The following is an 18,134-nucleotide window of genomic DNA, read 5'->3' as shown; positions in this document are numbered from 1 at the left end:
ACGCGCTGCCAGCCGGCATCCGACCATCAAGGCGCGGGCCCTTTTGGCGGGCCGGCTGCACGGGGCGGCGCGCAGAAAATCCGGGCGGCGCCGACTCTCTTCGACGGTCGGCCAAAAAGCCCAAGGGTTCCGCGGCGGCGACCAAGCGGGACGAGGCGGCCCACTTCCGCAAGGGGGTGAAGCAGCCGCAGGCAGTTTCGGCGTAAGTGTTAATTCTCGCGCGCCTTTCTTTCTTCTCTTCAGTCGGCATTCTTGTAAGCCTTTTCTTATCTTATCAACCATGGCTCCGCTCTCTCTTGAGCAGACTACAGCTGCCTCCATAGTCGGAGGGGCGCGAGGATCTGCAAGTTCCCGCCGCATAGACCCCCGCGCTGAGCTCCAAGCGGCGACGGAGTGGAACGCGCGGGAGCCGCGGGAGGAGCGGGAGGCGGAGGAGCAGAGGGCAGCCGCCGCCAAGGCAGCTCAGGAGACGGCGGAGGAGTCGGCTGAGGCGCCGGCCGAGGCTCAGGCGGAGGCCGCAGCCACAGAGAGGGCGGCGGAGGCCCTGCGTAGCCGGCCTCCACAACTCATCATCCCCCTCCGCACCGTGGCCCCCGAAATCCCGGTGCCCCCGCCAGAGGAGGCCGGCCGCGACCAGCCGGCAATGGAGAGGGAGGGGGGCGACATAGTCATCCCGGAGGGAGAGGCGGTGCCACCTTCGTCAGCCGGGACAGGCCAAGGCAGCCAGCCCGAGGCGCCGCCTGAGTAGCCGGCTGGAGGTGAGCCGACTGTGAGGGTGGATCTTGTGGTCCTATCACCGACTCATTGGCGCGCGGGGAAGGCAACTTCAGAGCCGGACCAGCAGAGGGCCGCGGGATCCAACTCGTTGTCCCATGACCTGGAGATGGCCATAGTCAGCTCGCCAGGGTGGACGCCGGGCGGTGGAACGGCTGTGCTGAATGTGGCGGCACAGGATGTCCGGAGCCGACTTCAGTATCAGGCCACCGCGCTGTAGCAGTATACCCAAGAGTTTCTTGCAACGCGGTCGGCCATTCGGGTTAGTCTTCGCTCTTGATTTCTTCCGTGGGGGCGCGCCAGTGCACCCACTGGGTATAGTCCCCGAGTTCCAAGTCGGCTGCTGAGCAGGCGGCTTGGAAATTCTCAGAAGACTTTGATTTAATGATTTGCTCTTGTTCGCACCTTCGTCCTATTCGCAGGATTATCACAACCTCCATGATGCTACTTTCAACTCCCAGGCCCGGGAGATGAATCAGAAGAGCGCCGATCTGACGGAGACCCGGAGTGAGTGCTTTTGTTTTTTATCTCATGTGGGGGCGCGCCAGCGCACCCACTAGGTGTAGTCCCCGAGATTCGGGCTGACTGCTGAGCAGTCGGGTCTGATCTTTCCCGAGGACTTCTTCCTTAAGTTCTTCTTCTCCATATCGGCAGGAGCCAATGCCGACTTGAGGGAGCAGTTGGGTGTGGCCCAGACCACCCTTCGCGCTAAGGAAAACGAGTGTAACGCCTTGGTTCAGGAGCGTGATCGCCTGGCCAAGAAGCTGGCCGACTAGGAGGAGAATCACAAGGCGGCCCTGAAGACGGCGCAGGACAGTGAGGCCGCCCTCAAAGCCGAGTATGAGACCGAGGCGGCGAGCTGGGCTGAGGTGAGGCAGGCACTGAGCGAGGGCTACGGCCGGGTTGAAGATTTGATTGATGGTAGGCCGCCCTCTTCTTCGCTCCTTTGCTCGTCCTTGTGATCTGGTTTATCTTCTTATTTGCTCCATTTCTTTCTTCTTTGTGAAGAATACTTCCCCGGCTACTCCGTCGCCACCAACCAAGCCATCGAAGCTCATCATGATGCCCGGCGGCAGGCTGGGGTTGAGATCACACCGGACGCCAACGGGTCGCTTGAGGAGCAGCTTCTGGCGATCCAAGCCCGCCTTCAGCCGGCCTATCGCATGCTCCGCCGTCTTCAGCGTGCCGGAGCGCAGGTGCTGGCTGCCCTTTTGCCCGGCGAGGTGATTCCCCATAGCCCCAGCCGGACTGCCAACTGGCTGGAGGTAACAGTCAGCCGCTTCGAGGCCTGGAAGGCTTCAGCAGCTCGGTCCGGCACTCGACGGGCGCTAGAGTTCATCCGGGCTTGGTATCCTGGGCTGAATTTGGACCAGCTGCGCACCTGGCGGCAGGAGGCTGACGAGCAGCTGGCTATCATTCAGCGTGCCTCGGTGATAGCCGACTTCACCGACACCAGCGCCTTTGCTCCTGAGGTAAAGGAAGACGATGTCGCTCAGACGGAGGAATGTTTGGGCTGAACCCGGCAGACGGTGAAGACTTGGCGGAGGAGATTGACTCCAGCGACGAGGGCGAAGAGGAGGAGGAGGAAGATGGCGAAGAGATTGTGTCGGACGGCGAAGCAGCCAGCCAGCCTCAGCCTGATCGTGCCTCCAGCAACAAGGTGCATGCGAATGCACCGCCTGCCGCAGGTGACGATCAAGCCGAGACTCGCCGCCAGCCACTCCTCCAGCCAACACTACCGTCTCCACCAACTTGCCCGACTCCGCCGTTGCTCCCTTGGCCTGACTCACTGTCTTTACTTTGCTGCTCGTTACTCCTTGAACAACTCTTTATTAAATTTGTGCAGTTCCACCCACTGGGGGTGTATTCACACTATGTCGAATGGCGGCCTTTCGAAGGCCTTTTGTGTAAATATAATTATGCATGTGCGTGGCTTCCATTCCTACTTGCTTTTCATCTTTTGGTTGTTTTCCTTTGCCGCCCTCCCTTGGTCGCTGCCTTCCCAGCCGGACAGCTGCTGTGCAGTTTGTGACCGGGTAAGGGATTGGACGTCTGGGAGGACAAGTACTCGAGCTTTCTTAGATTGTAGTAGAGGAAGGAGGGAAGCTAGCCAGCCAGCTGCTCTGACAGCCGGTTGGCAGGGGGGAAGCCAGCTTGGGTTATATAAGTTCGTTAATCCTTAGCCGTTTTTCGTGTGGGCATCCTTTCCTGCCTTTGGCTCTTGCCAACCGGATAGTCGATTCTTCGAGCTGCGACTTTCAACAAGAGAGGGCTTGGGTGCCGGCACACTACTTGTCTGACTGTAGGTAGAACTTTTGAATATAACTCAAGGCGGCAAGTCCCCGGGCCGACTGGTCGAACCCGGTGCCGGACGAAAAAATGAATGTAGTGGCATAACCATGGGTATGATACCCATCATTCATAGATAAAAGAGGGTAGTCCCCGAGTACTCCTTGGGGGGCCCGTTGTCTCGTACTTAACACAAAAGGTAGCGTGGTACATACTGCATTTTAACTGTAAAAATCTTCGAAGAAGATTGGCATTCCATGGTCGCTCCGACTCCTTGCCGGAATCATGTCTCTTGCGTGCCTTCGGCTTCTGCGCGTCGATCAGGTAGTAGGAGTCGTTGCCTAGAGCCCGGCTGGTGACCCGAGGTGAGTCGAACTCGATGTCAGTTGGGATGACAGCCTCGTCACCATATACAAGGAAGAAAGGGGTGAAGCCGGTTGACTTGTTCGGGGTAGTGCATATACTCTAGAGGACGGCCGACAGCTTGTCGAGCCAACAGCCGGCCGAACGCTCCAGCGGCACGACCAATCGAGGCTTGATGCCAGAGAGGATGAGGCCGTTTGCTCGCTCGACTTGGCCGTTTGACTGCGGGTGGGCAACGGACGCTAAGTCCAGTCAGATGCCCTATGTCGCGCAGAAACGTGCCAGTGCTCCCTTGGCAAAATTCATGCCATTGTCGCTGATGATGCTATGTGGTACTCCATACCGGGTTGTAATATCAGCGATGAATGTCACGGCAGTCGGCCCATTCAGTTTCTTGATCGGCTTTGCTTCAATCCACTTGGTAAATTTGTCCACGGCGACAAGCAGATGTGTCATGCCGCCACACGCCGTCTTGAATGGGCCCACCATGTCCAGTCCCCATACGGCAAAAGGCCAGGTGAGGGGGATGGTCTTGAGTGCAGAAGCCGGCAGGTGCTGCTTGGAGCCGAAGATTTGGCACCCTTTGCATTGTTTGACTAATTCCTTGGCGTCCTCCAAAGCAGTCGGCCAGAAGAATCCATGGCGGAACGCTTTGGCGACGAGTGACCTTGAGGCTGCATGGTGGCCACATTCGCCCTGGTGGATGTCTTCGAGGATTGATATGCCTTTCTCTAGCTCGACGCAGCGTTGGAACACTCTAGTAACGCTGCGCCTAACAAGCTCTCGGTTCATTATTGTGTATGCTCCGGCTCAACATTGGACTTGTCTTGCCGAGATCTCGTCAGTTGGCAGTTCTCCGTTTATCAGGAAGTGGAGGATGGGCTGGGCCCATGATGGAGCTGTGACTTCTTCTATCGCCAGAACGGCTACTGCAACCAGGGCGGGTGGGCTGGGTTGTGAAGAGTTGGAGTCGGCCTCCGCCTGCTGTGTTGGTGTAGTCCCCGAGCCGGCTGCAGTAGTCCCCGAGCCGGGTTCGACTATCGCAGTCCCCGAGCCTGCTGTCGAAGTTCCCGAGCCACTTGCTTGGTTCCCGAAGTTGGATCCGACTATGTCGGGGTCAGGCGGCACGAAGATGCAACTAGATTCCAGAGATGGCTTGACAGACGGCTTGAGAAGGCATTGGAGGGCGACGCCAGTTGGTATAGCTTGCTGGGTGGAGCCTATTCGTGCCAGGGCATCTGCTTGCTTGTTGTCGGCCCGTGGCACGTGGAGGAACTCGCACCCCTCGAAGTATCCGCTGATTTGCTGAACAAGGAAACAGTAGCTTGCCATGTTTGCGTCCTTGGCATCCCAGTCGCCGGATAATTGCTGGACCACCAAGTCCGAGTCGCCATAGCACAGGATCCGGCGGATGCCGAGTTCCATGTCCAGCCGGAGCCCGTGTATGAGTGCCTCGTACTTGGCTACATTGTTGGAGGTGGCAAAATGGATTTTCAATGTGTATCTGAGTTTGTCGCCTTTGGGAGAGGTGAGGACGATGCCGGCTCCCAAGCCCTTGCGCATATTGGATCCATCGAAGTGCATCCGCGAATGAGTGGAGTCTTGGGCCGGTGGCAGGTACTAGGTCTCGGCCCAGTCGATGAGGAAGTCGGCCAATGCTTGGGACTTGATGGTGGTGCGAGGCTGGTAGTAGATTGTGTAAGGAGCCAGTGCAATGGCCCATTTTGCCACTCAGCTGGATGCATCCCAGCTGCCTATGATCTTGGCGAGCGGGGCAGTGCATACGACCGTGATGGGATGCTCTTGAAAGTAGGGCTTGAGTTTCTTGGAGGCGAAGTACACATCATAGCACATCTTCTGATAGTGCGGGTAGTTCTGCTTCGAGGTGGACAGTTCTTCGCTCAAATAATATGCCGGCCTCTAGACTAGCTGAGCTCGGCCTTCTTCTGGACGCTGAACCACGATAACTGTGCTGACCACCCGGCTAGTGGCGGCAATGTAGAGGAACATGGGCTCTTTCTCTGTCGGTGCCGCCAAGACAGGCGGTGTGGACATCATCTTCTTTAGCTCGTGGAAAGCTAGGTCCACCTAGTCATTCCACGCGAAGTGAGTGGACTTCTTCATGAGTCGGTAGAGGGGGAGAGCCTTCTCTCCGAGCCGGCTGATGAAGCGATTCAGAGATGCTAGGCATCCGGTGAACTTTTTGGCGTCTCGTAGCTTGGTAGGAATCTTCATTCTCTCTATGGCCTTGATCTTCACTAGGTTGCATTCGATGCCGCGTTCGGAGACCAGGAAGCCTAGAAGTTGGCCAGCTGGTACCCCGAACACGCATTTCTCAGGGTTGAGATTGATCTGAAACCGGCGCAAATTTTCAAAGGTCTTCCTGAGGTCTTCCAGCAAGGTGCCGCGTTTCTCCGTCTTCACCACAACGTCGTCTACATAGACGTGGGCATTTCTGCCGAGTTGCTTGAGGAGGCATTTCTGCATGCAACGTTGAAACGTGGCACCGACATTTCTTAAACCGAATATCATAGTCAGGTAACAGAAAGCTCCGAATGGGGTGATGAAGGCGGTCTTCAGGCGGTCGGCTGGGTCCAATTTTATCTGGTGGTAGCCCGAGTAAGCATCCAAGAAACTCAACAACTCGCATCCGGCTGTGGAGTCTATTACTTGATCAATCCTTGGCAGAGGAAAAGGATCTTTAGGGCAGGTGAGGGAGTCCCGGATTAGGGGGTGTCTGGATGGCCGAACTATGACCTGTGACCGGACTCCTGGACTATGAAGATACAAGATTGAAGACTTCGTCCCGTGTACGGTTAGGACTTTCCTTGGCGTGGAAGGCAAGCTTGGCGATATGATATGTAGATCTCCTCCAACTGTAACCGACTCGGTGTAACCCTAGCCCTCTCCAGTGTCTATATAAACCGGAGAGTTTTTAGTCCGTAGGACGAACAACAATCATACCATAGGCTAGCTTCTAGGGTTTAGCCTCTATGATCTCGTGGTAGATCAACTCTTGTACTACCCATACCATCAATATTAATCAAGCAGGAGTAGGGTTTTACCTCCACCTAGAGGGCCCGAACCTGGGTAAAAACATCGTGTCCCTTGTCTCCTGTTACCATCCGCCTAGACGCACAGTTCGGGACCCCTACCCGAGATCCGCCGGTTTTGACACCAACATTGGTGCTTTCATTGAGAGTTCCTCTGTCTCGTCACCGTCGGGAAGGATGCCGCACCCCATCTTTAAAGACGACATTGTTGCTAAAGGAGATTTGGCTGTCGGTCAAACTCTCCGGCTAGGCAGGTTTTTGATGACCGCCTGTTCGGCCGCCGCATCGATGATGACCTCTCAGGTCATCGAAAGAAATCTCCACGTCAGCTCGGAATTTGCTGAGCAATTAGATCCGATGGAGATCTCCTTCCTAAACGAGCTCTTGGATCGCATCGCCTCCCTGGGAGTCGCTACAGATTACGGCCAGATTGGGCTTAAACCCGATGAGAGAGAGATTGACTCCCCCGAGGTCACCCACCACGTTGAAGTGGTGGAGGAACAATACGGTGAATCTTCGCCCATCCCAAGGACCATATGTGTCCGGATTCCCGATCCCTCCAAGCCGGACATCCGCGGAGGGGAGGACGTCGCCCAAGCCCTGAACCTAAAGTCAGGCAGTAGTCCTGATTCATTGAATAACGTCCAAGAAAACATGCTTCCAAGTTCAGAAACTCTTTGGCCCTTGAGTCTAATGTCGGGCGAGGTTCCAGATTTAAATCCACCCGCCCACCCAAATATAAGGGATCTATCCCTAATTCGGCAAGAGCCCAGGGAATCAGTGCATCACTACTAGGCAAGATTCCTCCTGGTTATGAACAGGATACAGGACTGCCACGAGGGAGATGCAATCTCGTTCTTCTGCAACAACTGCACGGACACCGGAATCCTTAACGCCATAAGTCGCTGCGAAATTACACGCTTCGCCGACTTGACATCCATAGTACGAAAGTATTGTGCGACAGAAAGCGTTCGGAAAACTGAAACAAAATTCTAGGACAAACCGACCCTGAATACAATACCAGTCCAAAACAAAAGGGCGCATTATCGCCAGGTACCTAGGCCAAATAGCAAAAAGCAAAAACCCTCTACAGGGTATGGAACCGTACTGGAGGGATGGCTCAATGGACCCTGTAAAATTCATAATACAGAGGGTGTCACACCAACTCATAGCCTTAGAGCATGTTGGATACTCCGGCAGGTGGCCAGAAGTTGCGAGGAGCTTCTAACTCCAGAATCCGCAGAGCACCACCCCGCAAATGCCAGTACGGTGTCGACAGTCTTCGAGACTTTCGCATCAAACAATGCGAGAAAGCGAACGCTCCACAGCCTTACCGAAGTCTACCAAGTAGCAACAATAAACCCATGGAGTGACACGGCTATCACCTTTAACGCCAGTGACGAACCTATATTCGGGACAGCCCAAGCGCCAGCCGCACTGGTCCTCAGTCCGATAGTGGACGGCTTCCGGCTTACAAAGGTACTCATGGACGTTGGTAGCAGACTAAACCTCATATATGAGGAAACCCTGCGCAAAATGGAAATAGACTAGAGCCGCATTGAGAGAAGCAACACAACCTTCCGAGGAATAATCCCCAGTCATGAAGCGTGCTATTCAGGAAAAATCACACTGGATGTGGTGTTCGGCACGCCGGATAATTACAAATCCGAGGTGGTCACATTTCAAGTGGCCCCGTTCAGCATCAGATACCCCGCTCTATTAGGGCGAGAAGCATTCACAATTTTTCAAGCTATACCCCATTACGGGTACATGAAGCTCAAAATGCCCAGGCCCAACGGAATAATCACCCTTGCCAGCGATCCGGACACAGTGCTCCGCGCCGAAAACAAGACAGCCGCACTAGCCCTCGAGGCACTATCCGAAGCCCTAGCGGCCGAGGAACTAACTGTGTTGCACTCCACGGTGCACAGGGACGACGTGATACTCGACAAAAGATGCAAATCCACCTCCTTCAAGCCGGCAGACGAAATAGTCAAGTTCCAAGTCCATCCAAAGGACACTACAAAAACGGCCTCCATCGGGGCACAACTCAGCCCTGACGTCGACGCCGCACTAAGAGAATTCCTATGCGAAAATTGGGACATTTTTGCCTGGCACCCTTCAGACATGCCAGGAATCCCACGCAGGCTGGCCGAGCACAGCCTTAACATCTTAAAAGGGTTCAAACCCGTTAAGCAGACTCTTCGGCGTTTCTCCGAACCTAAGAGACAAGCCATGGGAGAGGAGCTAGCCAAACTATTGGAAGCCGGATTCATCAGAGATATAAAACATCTGGACTGACTGGCAAACCTGGTAATGGTACCAAAGAAGGACAAATCCTGGCGCCTATGCATCAATTTCAAAGACCTAATAAGGCCTGCCCAAAGGATCCCTTCCCCCTCCCCCACATTGATCAAATCATTGACGCCACTGCAGGACACGATTCATTGTGTTTCCTCGATGCATACGCTGGTTACCACCAAATCAAGATGGCAGAGTCAAACCAAGCCGCAACAGCATTCATCACCCCATACGGCCCACTCTGCTTCAACACAATGCCCTTCGGGCTCAAAAACGCCAGCGCAACATATCAGCGCATGATTCAGACATGTCTAGCCAACCAGATCGGCAAAACTGTTGAAGCATACGTGGATGACGTGGTCGTCAAAATCAAACACGTCGAGAATTTGATAGACGACTTCAGGCTCACGTTCGATAACCTCTGAACATATGACATTAGGCTTAACCCGGAAAAATGCGTTTTCGGCGTACCAGCCGGAAAGCTCCTAGGGATGCATGGAGGAATTGTATCCGGTAGAGGAATTGAAGCAAACCCAGCCAAGATCTGAGCTCTGTCACAATTGGATATTCCAAAAGATCTCAAGCAAATACAAAAATTGACGGGATGCGTGGCGGCTCTGCGCCGCTTCATCTCCCGCTTGGGGGAAAAGGCATTATCCCTTTACCGCCTCCTCCGGCGCACCAAACACTTCGAGTGGACAGATGCCGCCACGGCCGGACTTGAAGAAATAAAAGCCATACTGGCAACAAACCCTGTCCTGGCCGTGCCAAACATCGGCGAACCTATGTTGTTATACATCGCGGCAACTCCCCAAGTTGTAAGCGCAGTCCTCGTCGTCGAACGAGAAACGGACGGACACTAATTCCCTGTCCAGAAACCAGTGTACTACGTGTCCAGTGTCCTCACTCCATGCAAGTCCCGGTACCCGCACTACCAAAAAATAGCATACGCAGTGTTCATGGCGTCCCGGAAGCTGCGTCACTACTTTCAAGAGTGTTCGATAACAGTAGCCTCTGAAGTACCTCTTAACGATATCATAAACAACCGCGATGCAACGGGCCGGATTGCCAAATGGGCCATTGAGCTCCTTCCGTTCGACATAACATATAAGCCACGGCGGGCCATCAAGTCGCAAGCCTTGGCCGACATCGTCGCTGAATGGACTAAAGCCGAACTCCCTAAAGAGTACGACACATATTCCAACTGGACCATGCACTTTGACGGCTCTCAAATGCTGGCGGGTCTGGGGGCTGGCGTCGTCCTGATGTCCCCAACAGGAGATACAGTCCAATATGTACTCCAGATAATGTATACGGACTCCAACAAAGCAGCCGAATACGAGGCCCTTCTACATGGCCTCCGGATGGCAGTCTCCATGGGCATTCAACGCCTAGAGGTGCGTGGAGATTCGAACCTCGCGATATCCCGAATAAATGGAGAGTTTGACGCCAAAGATCCAAAATGGCAGCCTATCGCAATGCCATCCTAAATATGTCAGCCCGGTTCGAAGGACTGGAATTCCACCATATAGCCCGGGAAAATAATCAGGCAGCAGACGTCTTGGCACGCATCAGCGCAAAACGCGATGCAGTCCCCCCCAACATTTTCCTAGAAAGGCTACTTAAGCTGTCCGTACAGTGGGAAGGGGAATCCGGAATTAACAATCTGGATCAAGACGCATCACCTCATCCCGAACACCCTGACACAACGAAAGACTCCTTCAATGAAGTCACACCCTCAGCCCACGTAATAGTGGCAGTAATTGCCCTGTGGATAGAACCATTCTTAGCCTACTTAACTAGGCAGGAACTCCCCGAGGACCAAAATGGGGCACGCTGCATAGTGCGGCGATCTAAAGCCTATAAAGTCCACGAAGGAGAGCTTTATAGGAAAAGCACCATCGGAGTCCTTCAAAGGTGTATCTCCGAAGAGGAAGGGTGGAACCTTCTGGCGGAAATTCACGTCGGACTCGGCAGGCACCACGCTGCAGCCCGAGCCCTTGTGAGCAAGGCCTTCCGTACCGGATTCTATTGGCCGACGGCCCGGGCAGACGCTCAGGACTTAGTTCAGCGATGCGTCGGTTGCCAACTATTCGCTAATCCAAGCCACATGCCGCCTACCACCCTACAAACCGTACCCATCACCTGGCCTTTTGCGGTCTGGGGGCTTGACATGGTGGGACCCCTTAAAGGAGGAACCCACAAGCAAAAATATCTACTATTCATGGTGGATAAATTCACCAAATGGATAGAGGCCAAGCCCGTTAAGACGGCCGAATCCGGACCGGTGATAGACTTCATATCCGGGGTTGTACACCGTTACGGCGTCCCCCACAGCATCATTACTGACAACGGCACAAACATTACGGCCGATGAAGTTAAACTCTGGTGCAGAAACATGGGCATTAAGCTCGATTATGCTTCAGTCTATCACCCACAAACTGACGGTCAAGTCGAGCGGGCCAACGGTCTAATCATGAGCGGCATCAAACCCAGATTAGTGCGATCCCTTACGGAATCCAACATGCACTAGGCAGAGGAGCTTGACTCCGTACTCTAGGGGCTACGGACCACGCTGAACCGCACTACCGGATTCACACCATTCTTTATGGTATACGGCGCAGAGGCAGTCCTGCCCTGCGACATAATTCATGACTCACCTCGCGTGCGCATGTACGAAGAAAGAGAAGCCGAGCTCGATCGGCAGGATAGCTTGGACACATTGGAAGAGGAGCGCGACGTTGCAAAGGCCCGTTCCGCATTCTATCAACAGCAGGCTCAAAGATATCAAAGCAGAGAAGCACGGGCCAAAACTTACAATGTTGGCGAACTAGTTCTACGCCTGTTGGACAAGAAAAAGGACAAACTCAAGCCCAAATGGGAGGGTCCCTTCATAATCGACCAAGTCCTGACTGGTGGAGCGTACCATCTGCGAAATGCATTGGACAACCGACTCGAGCCAAACCCATGGAACGCAGCACACCTACGAAGATTTTACGCCTAGCGCCGGACTCTGTGTTCGTCTTGTTCGTCTGCCACCTTCCTTTTTTTATTTTTAGCTGCCTGGTATTTTTCTCCTCTTTCCTCCCTTCCTTCTTCCAAGCCTTTAGGGTCTTGCTTGCGCGATTTGTTCGCGCATAATTGACGTGCTACCCGCGCTCATTATACTTGGGGGCTTCTTTATCAGAAGCTTATATACACGGGCTTCAGGCCCAAAACATGTGTGACACTTCCGCATGAACCTTTTATGCACCATTATATGCATCGATATGACTTAAGTTTTGGCCAAGCTGGGTTGCCTGGCTCCTGTGCTTACCCCTACGTTCCCGTTTGTACGGCTAGGTGGTAAAGGGAGCACCTCTGCGATTATTACTGCCGGGTCAGTGGGACGTGTACCTCAGACTGGGTGAAGCCGAAAGCTAGCGTTCTTAAGGGAATATTCGGTCGGGGAAATAAAAGATGACTTTTCACTTATTTATTTATTTGCCCCCAGATGCTTTTCTACTTTTTTCGCAGTCCGGACATGCACTTGAGGGCATGCCTCCCAGGGAAAGGAACCCTTAACGGAACTATTCTCCCTAGAAGATGTTTCTTACTAACCATGTAATATAACATAACTAGTTGGGCACTTGTCTGCTAAAGCACTTAGGACCCCTACGCATGGTCTCCATGCATGCCCCGGTTCTTACATAACCGAGAGGGTATTCGGACACACTCCGGACTATCAGGTCCAGAGGTTGAAGCGAAAAGGTCCGCACTGACAAACAATCTACAATCCGGCTAGAAGGCATTATACATGTCATTTTAAAATTACATAGTTAATTTGACTGGGTATATTCTTCTTCAATACCATCCAACAGGCTGTCTAATTTACAATCCTGTTGGGAATACTTGGCGGCCAACTCTACCTGGCCGTACACTAAACTGACAGGAATCTCTTTCCCGTCGAGCCCCACAGGGCTGACCTTGGCCATGTGGTTTGGGTCAGCCTTCGTGTACCGCGTCTTCACCATGGCCCAGGCCTCCCTGGCGCCTTGACGGCAGGCTGATATCTTCCATAATCGGAAGCGCTGCCGCACTCCCTTCAGCTTCTCAGCAAGCTCTCCAAGGCATTCGGGCATGGAGAGGGATGGCCATAAAGCCTGGACGACGCCCTGCATCGCCTGCCGAACTCGTTCGAGCAGCTGCAACAGCTCGGGTAGAAGGTCCCCCGCAGAACCGGGCATTTCCTCACCCGGCCGACCTGTCAGCATACCTGCGGACATAGCCCTATCAGTCGACTTCCTCGCCGAACTCTTTTTGGAAGATTCGTTTAAGCACTTACTAAAAATGCCACGCCGAAGTCGCCGATTCTCCTTTACAGAATCAGACAGCTGAGCACGAACATCCTTTAGTTCCTCGCCCAGCTGGGTGTTGGCGTCTTGAAGCTTGTTCTTCTCCTGCCTCACCCTCGTCAGCACGCTCTCGCCGGCCTTCAACTAGCACAGGAGTTGTTGCTTGTCCGGATTCACTCCAGCCCTATCTGCACCGTTATGGTCAGAATTGCACACATGCCGCACGTCTCAGTAGAATTATCTTTTGAAGCATATATTACCTGAGGGCGTCCCCTTGGCACTCCCTGAAGCGGCCAGTGCAGCCTCAAGTTGGGCCTTGCACTCTTCCAGCTCCTGGGACAGTTCCGTATTCTTTTTCGTAAGATCTTGCATTTCGTATGATCCTTAAATCAGTTATCTTAACTGCTTCAAGTCTCGGGGGCTACTGATATATATAACCATCAGATTTACTCACCCATATGTCTTTCACATACTGCTCCGTGGCTCTGGCTAGACCATTTTAAGCGGCACGGAGGTACGCTTCTCCCGTACTAAAGGCGTCCAACGCCTCTGGGGAAAAACATGCATCACAAAGAACAGTCCAGCGGGCGCTCTTTTTCCTGAGGAGAGCATGAGCATTAGCGCAACTCAAGGGCATAAACCCTAGACGTTAAAATTGCGCGCCGTTCCATTGCGCCGGAGTCTCGATCCGGTCCGCACTTCTTTTTATCCCGCCTGGCTTCGACGGCCCTTGTTGGCTACCCACCGCGGGCTCAGCCCTCCGCCGCAAGGATTTCCCCTGCAAAATGAAACACTATTAGTTTATGAAATAAGCATGGATGGATCCTCCGAAGAGTACTGGGACTTTGATCTCGGTCACCTTTGAGACTGGAAGTAGTTCGGGATAATCAGCCGTAATGGCCACCAAGGTGTTGTCCTTGCTTAACTGATGAAACACCCCATCAATTAGCTCCACACATAGGTCCGGGTCCCCCTGGGAATCCGGGTCGAGGGCCCGTTCCGGGTCCTTGGGTTATCGAGGGGGGCTGTTTATTTCCTTCACAGTCTGGTGTAGCTCCTGCGTTGCAATTGCTAGATTAAGTACTCAACCATGGGAATTTGAAAACAGATAGGCAAGTGAAAGCGTTCGCTCACCCAGCTTGGAGGATTGTACATGGAGAACCCGCCCTCTAGGTTGACATGGAAGAATTCCTCTTCTTCTCCCTTGTACAAAGCGGATAAGATTCTCGTTAAAGTGGCAGCCGAATCCGGCCCCTTACGACCGCATCGGGTGGCGTCGTCCTCCCCGTTGAAATCCCACATGGGGTGGCCTCTGTATTGAAGCGGCTTCACCCCTCGTGTAATGCATATGGCCATGACCTTGATCATGGTCAGTCCGGAATGAGCCAATAGCCTTATCCGGTTCATCAGGTAAAGGACGTCCTTGTCAGTTTCCCTCTGAGGGTTCTGCGGGCGCCAGCTCAGGCGCTTCTTCAACGGAGCATTATTGAACTTGGGGAGGCCGACTGTACAGGGTCCAGCAGGGGGACGTCATCTATATAGAACCACTCTGAAGGCCAGTCATCGGATGCCCTCTTCAGGGTGCCGGATAGATATCCGGTCCCAGCGATGCGCCATAGTTCGGCTCCACCCACTTGATAAATAGACCCCTCCTAAGAGCGGGGCACGAGGTAGAACAACTTCTTCCACAGCGCGAAATGGGCCTCGACGCCCAAGAACAGCTCGCAGAGGGCCACGAAGCCTGCGATGTGCAGTATGGAGCCAGGTGTGAGGTTGTGTAGCTGGAGGCCATAGAACTCCAGTAGCCCTCGGAGAAACGGATGAATCAGAAATCCGAGTCCTGTTATTAAATAAGGGACTAGGCACACCCGCTCTCCTCAGGAGGGATTGGGGATGCTCTCCGCCTGCTCTCCGTTGCTATAGGTGGCAATCCCGGCTTGAACCGGGACCATATATGCTGGGGGGAGGAGCCCCTTGGACTGAAGCACTACTCCGGGCCGAGGGCTGGAGAGGCGAGAGGAGGAGCTGCACCGACCGGCCATGGTGGAATGGATCCCTGTCGAAGGTGCTCTGATGAAGGCTCGCGGAGGGAAGATGGTGTGGGCTGGATCTAAATCCCTGTCTCTTTTATGGGTAGCTCGTTCACGCGCCTAGGGGGGAGAATGAAAAAACTCCCTGCCTTTTTGCATTCGTTTGACACGTGGAAGATGGTCATTATTGGGCATAGAAGTTGAGGAGTACAGCACGCACTGGAGGCCGGATACTATTCGACGGGTACATGGGATTTGGAGAAGAACCAGCCTTGCAATGCCGAAGACAAATCTGCACACCGGACTCGTCGTCATTGAAGCCTGGTTCGGGGGCTACTGAGGGAGTCCCGGATTAGGGGGTGTCCGGATGGCCGGACTATGACCTGTGACCGGACTCCCGGACTATGAAGATACAAGATTGAAGACTTCGTCCCGTGTCCGTATAGGACTTTCCTTGGCGTGGAAGGCAAGCTTGGCGATGCGATATGTAGATCTCCTCCAATTGTAACCGACTCGGTGTAACCCTAGCCCTCTCCGGTGTCTATATAAACCGGAGAGTTTTTAGTCCGTAGGACGAACAACAATTATACCATAGGCAAGCTTCTAGGGTTTAGCCTCTTTGATCTCGTGGTAGATCAACTCTTGTACTACCCATACCATCAATATTAATCAAGCAGGAGTAGGGTTTTACCTCCACCGAGAGGGCCCGAACCTGGGTAAAAACATCGTGTCCCTTGTCTCCTGTTACCATCCGCCTAGACGCACAGTTCGGGACCCCCTACCCGAGATCCGCCGGTTTTGACACTGATAGTAGGCTTTGTTGAGGCTGGTGTAGTCAATGCACATGCGCCACTGCTTGTTCTTCTTTAACACGAGGACCGGGTTGGCAAGCCACTCTGGAAAGAACACCTCCATAATGAAGCCGACTGCCAGAAGCCGGGCTATTTCTTCTCCGACTACTCTTCTCTTCTCTTCTGATAGGCGGCGAAAGGGCTGCTTGACTGGCTTGGCGTCAGATCGGACATGTAGCTTGTGCTCAGCGAAATCCGTCGGGACACCCGGCATGTCTTTGGGAGACCATGCGAAGATGTCCCGATCATCACGGAGGAAATCGACGAGCTCACTTTCCTATTTGCTGTCGAGGCCGGTGCCCATGACAGCGTACCTCTCCGAGTGCTTCGGGTCCAGAGGTATCTTCTTTATCTCTCTGGCCAGCTGGAAAGAACCTTGAGCATCACATTCCTTGGAGTCGGGGGACAGGGCCGACTGCTTGCCAGCCATGGCCACGACTCGATCCAGCATCTTCTTTTCTTCAGCAATCACAAGGGACTCGGCCAGCCAGCTGCTAGCTGCTGCACACTCAGAAGATTTCTTGTAGTCTCCAGCTATGGTGATGATGCCCTTGGAACTCGACATCTTCATCTTGAGGTAGGCGTAGTGAGGTACGGCCATAAACTTGGCCAAAGCAGGTCGGCTAAGCAATGCGTGGTACGGGCTCTCCAGATCCACTACCTCAAACCATATTGCTTCTCGGCGGAAATGATCCTTGCCCCCAAAGTGGACATCCATCTTGATCTTGCCGATTGGTGAGCAGGATAGGCCGGGTACGATGCCATGGAACACAGTCCGACTTGGCATGAGCTGCTTCAGCTTGATGTTGAGCTTCTCCATGGTATCACGGTACAATATGTTGATGCTGCTCCCGTCATCTATCAGCACATGGGAGAAACGGGCGGCTCTCCTTTCTGTCGCGAGGGTGGCATCCAAAACCAATGCATAGGAGCCTGGAGACGGCATCACCTCTAGGTGATTGGCCTGGCTCCAGCTGATAGGCTTCTCCGACCAGTGCATAAACTCGCGGTTGTTGGAGGCGACCGTGTTGACTTTTTGCTGCTGTCAGCGCCGGCTACGCCGGTCTTCAGTCTGGCTTGTAAAGATGACGTAGCGGCATGTTTATCGGGGAACTCGTCTTGAATAGCTCCGACCGCTGGCCGAGCAGCCGGCTGCTGAGGGGCTGAAGGCAGCTTGCCTGCAGGCGGAGGCGGCAACAGCCCTTCGCCCTTGGAGATTCGTGTGAGCCAATGGCATTTCTAAGTTGTGTGGTTGGACGGCTTCGCGCCGCGGTGGAACTTGCCGGGGGCGTTAAGGGTTTGCTCGTAGGAGAAAGTCGGCTGCCAAGCCGGCCTGCCGCCCTTCTGCTTCTTGGGTGCCGGCCGCCCTTCAGGTTGTTCGTCTTCGACCATGGCCACCTGCCGGCTAGTGGAAGACGGCATAGGGGCCTTGCGCTTGTGGTTGTTTTGGTACGGGCGTCGGCTGGATTGTCCAGCCGGTGTCTTGGGAGTCGGAGCCAGCACCTTTCCGGAGGTGTCTACTCAGAGCTCGGTCTTCATTGAGGAGTCGGCCGTGGCGTACTTGTTTGTTATGATCAGCAGCTCGTCGAGGGTAGTCGGCTCGTTGTAGAGGAGTCAGTGCTTAAGGAGGGTGCCTTCTCTGCACCCGGCGGTGAAGTATTCTATAGCTTGAACCTCGTGCACCCCCTCGCAGGAGTTGCGGAGCTCGGTCCAACGCGTGAGGTAGTCGCGTGTCGATTCGTTGGGCTTTTGAACACACAAGGAAAGCTGGCGAGGCTTGGGAGGCCGCGTGTATGTGCTGGTGAAGTTGCGGATGAAGACTTCCGTGAAGTCTAGCCAGCTATTGACCCTGTAAGGCTTGAGGTTGTTGAGCCAGGTGCGCGCTATGCCTTGGAGCATGATGGGGACATATTTCATGGCAACACGCCTGTTGCCGCTTGCTATGCGGACTGCAGTGGAGTAGTCGATCAACCAATCTTCCGGCTTCAAGGAGCCATTATACTTGGGCGTGTCTCTTGGGAGCGAGAACCCTTTGGGGAAGGGCTCATCGCGGATGCGGGGGCCGAAGCAGGGCGGGCCCACATCGCCTTCTTCTTCCAGCGCGAGGGACTGTGCTAGGCGGTCGATCCGGTGGCGGGC

Source organism: Triticum dicoccoides, chromosome 2B (assembly GCF_002162155.2).
Source record: "Triticum dicoccoides isolate Atlit2015 ecotype Zavitan chromosome 2B, WEW_v2.0, whole genome shotgun sequence".
In the NCBI taxonomy this organism is placed as follows: Eukaryota; Viridiplantae; Streptophyta; class Magnoliopsida; order Poales; family Poaceae; genus Triticum; species Triticum dicoccoides.
Note: the sequence above shows the minus strand (reverse complement) of the source record.